General features: G+C 44.1%; 1 pseudogene; it reads left to right on the top strand.

Moving 5' to 3' along the window:
• Positions 1–4,291: 4,291 nt before the first annotated feature.
• On the top strand, positions 4,292–5,336 carry LOC142059520 (G-protein coupled receptor 55-like; annotated as a pseudogene).
• Positions 5,337–5,716: the final 380 nt, after the last annotated feature.

Genomic DNA, 5,716 nt, shown 5'->3' with positions numbered 1-5,716 from the left:
TTAAGCTATTAATCAACAGTCTGACAGTTCTTCATGGACTATACCAGCGTTTCCATTATGCTGCTCGCTCAGTTTCATTTTCCTCTCAGCATCATTCTTTTTCACCCTTTCAATTCTGAAGTGGGAGGAGCCTTCACATCTTGTCCCAAGCACATTTGTACCCCCTGCATGCCTTCCTGGCCGTTTCTCCTCAGAACTCTCCCTAAAAAACTCACAAGGATGTTTGCTGGAAAAAAAAAACAAAAAGGTGACCAACTGCTGGTGGTGGCCAGACTATGACATGCCAGTGCTGGCATTGCCACTTCCTCATCCTTCCCTTTCTGAAGCATCTTTCTCCAGATGTGTAGCCATATAGGGCTTTCTGCAGCAAGCATGCCCAGGTAGGCATGCTTCTGGGCAGCCTCTGGAGGGGTGGGCAGCACTTAGGTGGCATGAGAATATGAGTATGGAAGAGAAAATGAGAGAGAAGTGAAAGCTTCAAGTGCATGAGGGAAAACCTTGAACAGTGAAGAGAGAACATCTCCTTTGAGCACTGGCGGCTGTATCAGGACTGGCACACACAAATCCAGGACTGGGGCAGGAGCACAGAGGGCACTCTGGCAGCTGGGCTTACATCCCATGCTTATGGCAGCCTCAGTTCCTACCACCCAGGCTGGCTTGGGCCCCAAATGTCTCTTCATGGTAGTGGTGCCTGCCTGTGTTGTGTGGGGTTTTTTGGGTTTTACTTTTTTTAATGTCCAAAATGCAGTTATGGTCACACCACCATCACAGGATACACAGAAGTGAAACCTAGCTGAGGAATGCAATAAGGTATTGTTCACTCACACCTTCGTAGAGTAATTTCAACTAAAACACCATGAGGAAACCCCCAAGAACTATTTTTTCTCTCGCCTCCTATCCCCCAACTCTTTCACAGATGCACAGTTTGAATTCAGCCAATACAATCCTCAGTTCTGGTATTTAAGGGGTATGCTGAGGACCAAGCAAAACTACCCTCTGGCCTTTCTTTCTGCCTTTAGTAAGAAGATTGCAAACACATACACAATGGGCAATAACTCCTTTTTTTCCGCCCATTCCCCCTTGAACAAAATCAGTGCATGACACTCTCCATAGGTATATTCCCTGCTCCCTAGGAATATAAACTGATTTAAGAGTGACCTTTGCTTTTCAAAATACCAACTTGAAGTGAACATATCAGATTACCACTGAAAATCAATGATCTCTTTTTCCTTTTTGGTGTCATGGAAAGGGAAGCAGTGATAGCGATAGCTCAGGAATTAGCTTAAAGCACATTTTGACAGCTAACGCTACCCACAGATGTTACGCACAATCAATAAAACCATGTCTTGTAGAAAAAAAAAAAAATCAGAGAAAGGGCTGTAGGGCCATAATTTCCTTCTCTGTTAGTGGAGATTATTTTGAATGGGTGACAGAGATGCTAGCCCCACAAAGCCATCTATTTATATCCTTAAATGAGCTGTGTGATATTATATACATAGTGTATGTATGCAGACACAGCACAGAGAGACTGATGTAATGGAAATATGTGATGAAACGAAAAGCAACAGCACTTCGTGCTTTCTGACATCCTTAACAGCAGTTACTTTGCATGCAGCTCACTCCATGGGATGGTTTTGGCTAAGAAAGAGTTAATTCTCTTCACTGTAGTGGCTAAGCCACAATACTCCACCACCTTAAAAAAAACCACAACACTCAAGAATTCTACAAGCTGAGAAGGAGAATAAGTCAACAACCAGAGCTAGAGACAGCCCAAAGGTAAGATGACAAGAGAGAATATTTCATTGTAGTGAAACCTTGCCTTAAAAGCTTTCTTCTTGTTACAAGATCTGAAAACTAAGTACATTTTACATAACACATTTTACCTATAGCATGTCTACATATTACTTTTTAAGAATGAACAGAGCTATCCTTTGCATTTATGCTTTAAATCATTGTTTTCTGTTTGTTTAGAAATCTACACAACAGACTCTAGCCTTTTTATCATAACCAGATTTTTCTCAAGTGAAAGTCTTGGTAAGAAACTGAAAGACTTTTTCTCTAGACCCTAGACACACTATCATACCCGCCTTCCCCTCCCTCCCCTCCCCCCCTCTGAAGAAAAAAAAAAAAGGACTAATGAAATCTCCTACGGAAGCAATGAAGTAAATATTTACTTTTTAGGAATTCCTTAATTAACTTCTCATCCCTTTGGCTCTCAGTAATGGTTCCTTCCCAGCATTAGACTTGCACTGCTTCACTTGATGAAGGGGACTCAGCAGGAAAGCAGCATATTGGGCTGCCAAGCCTAGGCTACCCTCTTGTACCAAGCAGTATCTCTGCCCAGGTCATCATTGTAATCCCTCATCTGCCATGGGTGACCTGTAGCTGGAGGTTCAGGGACCCAACCCAGCTCCAAACAAACTCCCCAGCCCCATGGCTGCTGGGCGGTTTAACACCCAGGCAGTGAACAACCTGCAGCATAACAAGGGGTACTTCTCCCCTCCAGCCACTCAGATCCCCAAGCACTTCACAAACTCAGGCTTTCCTGTCCTTTTTCATTTAGGCAAGGGAATTTCATTACTTCCCCTCAAACTTCCCTCAGTCCATCACAGTTGGCAGCAGAGCAGGCGCTGTTGTCGGGGTTGCGGCCCTCCCGAGCCGTGTACCCCCATGCCTTACAGGCAGCAGTGCTGTGCAGGGAAGGAGGCTGTTAAGTCCTTTAAACAGCCAGAAGCACTTCCTACTGCAGGTACCCAAATAAAAACTGTACCTGCTAAAGCAGGACAGAAGCTGCAGATGGGTACCTGCACCTGACACCACCAGAGGAACACTCCTGCGCCCACAGCCCTGCCAGCACCCCATTCTTCTCATCAGGCTCAGTTTCTGGAGGTAGTTTTCTCATTTCTGTAATGTAAACTAGTAACTTACAGAATCATTCACCTGGCATCAGGTAAGGAGCAAACAACCAACCTGCTCTCGCTTCCTAACAATAACTGCTATTTTTTAAGTAAGAAACAAATTTCCATTTTCCTGATTCTAATCCCTCTCAAACCACAGCACGGGAGAGCTTACCTCTGAAACACTTGGGAAGTGACTTGATCTGCAGAAAAGGAACTTCTACTGCGCAGTTGACAACCAGTTGACAAATCTGAAATAAAACAGCATCAAAATCAGCAACATGTGTAGGAAAGGCACCAGGTCAAAGTAATAACAATTATAGAAGAGCAGACGAAAGTAATTTCTGTGGACTGATAGAAAGATCTTTGAAAAGCTTTATTTACAGGTTACATTTGCTGTGATAGAACTGGCTGGGAGAAAGGACCACGTATTCTTGTGCATTTGCATTTATAAGTGATTCCAGCTGAGACCAGCATTGCAGAAACCAATGAGAGCCTTCCTGGTCCTCATCAGAAGAGTCTGAGGGCAGGATCAAACCAGCACCCTTCCTATAAAGAACGTAATTACTTCATGACCCCTGCTCAGAGGGTCCCTACCTTGATGTTTTTAGGCCCATCTTTGCAGAGGAGAAACCTGCTGCATGTTTGCTGCAACCCCTGTCTCTACAGACAAATTTATCTGCCATAGTAAGTCCAGCTGGTTTAGGCAAAGGGCTGGGTTCTTAAATTTCAATTCTTCTTCTAAAGACTTAACTTCTACTAGAAATAGCCTGTTTGAATCTTTCCACCTACCTCCTTTTAGTAAGATTTTCAGAGGGGCCAGAGGTAATCACACCTGTCCTTTGCCCAGTGGTGGTAAGAGAGAGTGCAGGTTGGCAACAACTGTTTGGGATCTTTACATTAATAAATACGGGGGACCCTCATGCTCTGGGCTCCCCAAGGTCTCATACAATAACTTGAATCAGGAAATTTGATCCAACTAATTGCCTCCATCCCCACAATCCAAGTAATCCTAGAAATCAGGGGCTGCTACCCTGGCTCTGCAAAGAGTTTGCATGACTCTAAGGGGATGGTGCAGTCACATCTATACTCTACCTAGCCTAAATTACAGGGCAGCACAGTTTGGGGTAACAGGTAATGGTGCAAGTAAGGCTTGGACGCCAGAAAGTCTTAATCCTCCTTGAGGCACAATCTTGCCCCAAGATCCCTTAGCACTGAGCAGCTCCCTGTTACTGGGAGCTGCAAATCAGCACACAGCAGCCTGAGAGGAAAAAGCATCTCCAGGTCTGCAGACACACAGAGACATCGCTGGCCTTTGTACTAGGTCTTAAATGTGACCTGAATCCTTCCTTGTGGTGAAGGTGATTTTCTTTTCTTCCAGCATACTTAGAGATATGAATGACAGCCCTGCCGAGAGCAATATCAGCGTTACTGTGGAACTATTCCAGCTCATCATGTACATCCCCACGTTTACCCTGGGACTGCAGTTCAATGTGATGGTTCTGTCATTCCTGTTTTTAAGGTTAAAAGCTGTCAGAATCTACAGTCTACATGATAGTCCTTATTTTCCTGGATACTTTGCTGTTTACTCCTACTTTCAAAATAATTTCCTACCACCTTCAGGACAACCGGAACTTGGGATCTGTGTTTTGTTCCACCTTGGAGAGTCTTTACTTTGTAAACATGTATGGCAGCATCCCCATCTCCCTCTATCTGTACAGACCAGTACATCGCTATCTGGCACCCTTTCATGGCTCCCACCCTGTGATCCACCAAGAAAGTTGCTATGGTCTATGCTGTCGTCTGCCTGGGCACCTCAGTTGGGACAGTCTCTACAACTGCATAAACAGGGCCACATCATCTCATCCTGCTTCCATAATTTCTCCAAGAACACGTGGGAAAACACAGGCCTGTTCAGCGCCTTGGAAACTACCTTCTTTGGCAGCACAACAGTCATGATCTTCACTGTTCGGACCATGGGGTGTTTGAGAAAGCACAGAAAACCAGACAACCCCAAACACACACCACCAGAGCAGAGAAGACAGTGGTGACAAACCTTGCGGCACTTTTAGTCTGTTTCACACCCTACCATGTGGCATACTTCATGTACTTTTCGGTGAAGCACGAGATCATTTGCACCAGCTTTCAGCAAGTGCTACAAGACATCATTTAGGTCACCCTTTTCTGGGCAAACCTGAACTGCTGTCTTGATGGGGTGTGTAAAGGAGTCCTTGGAAGATCCTTACAAATCAATGACAAAACAGCCAGACGAAGGCCTTGACCCACATGCTGCGTGTTAGTTACCTGGGATGATGTGTGGAGATGGTTTTGTGGAAAGTACAGGGTCCTGAACCACTTACCTAAGTAATTTATTTTAAATATTCAGATGTGAAAATATTTCATAAGAACCAAAACTAAGTCCATTCCCAGGAGACTGCTCCCAACTTTTTTTATTTCTTTCCATAATGTTCTGTGTTAGCATTTATGGGTAAAAAGAAATGGAATTATTTCCTATAAATGATGATGCATATCTCTTTAGAAGTGATTCCTCTTTAATTTGAAAAAAGAATTGTTCGCTTATGTGGTACCATCTTTCAGCCTCCTGGTCTATATCACACCTGCAAACCTTGCCAGGCCTTCAGTCACTACAGATCTGGGCTGCTGAGAAACAGAGACTTAGAGTTTATGGTAAAAAGCTTCAGACTAAATTCTGTTGCCTCACCTGCCCTGATCATGTGTGCTCATGCCTGCATACATGCATGCCTGTCAGGTTTAGATTTGCACATACTATTTAAAAAAACTTAATATTATTGTACCTC

Source organism: Phalacrocorax aristotelis, chromosome 7 (genome assembly GCF_949628215.1).
Source record: "Phalacrocorax aristotelis chromosome 7, bGulAri2.1, whole genome shotgun sequence".
In the NCBI taxonomy this organism is placed as follows: Eukaryota; Metazoa; Chordata; class Aves; order Suliformes; family Phalacrocoracidae; genus Phalacrocorax; species Phalacrocorax aristotelis.
The sequence above is the reverse complement of the archived record's forward strand: the minus strand, read 5'-3'. Positions and strand labels throughout refer to the sequence as shown.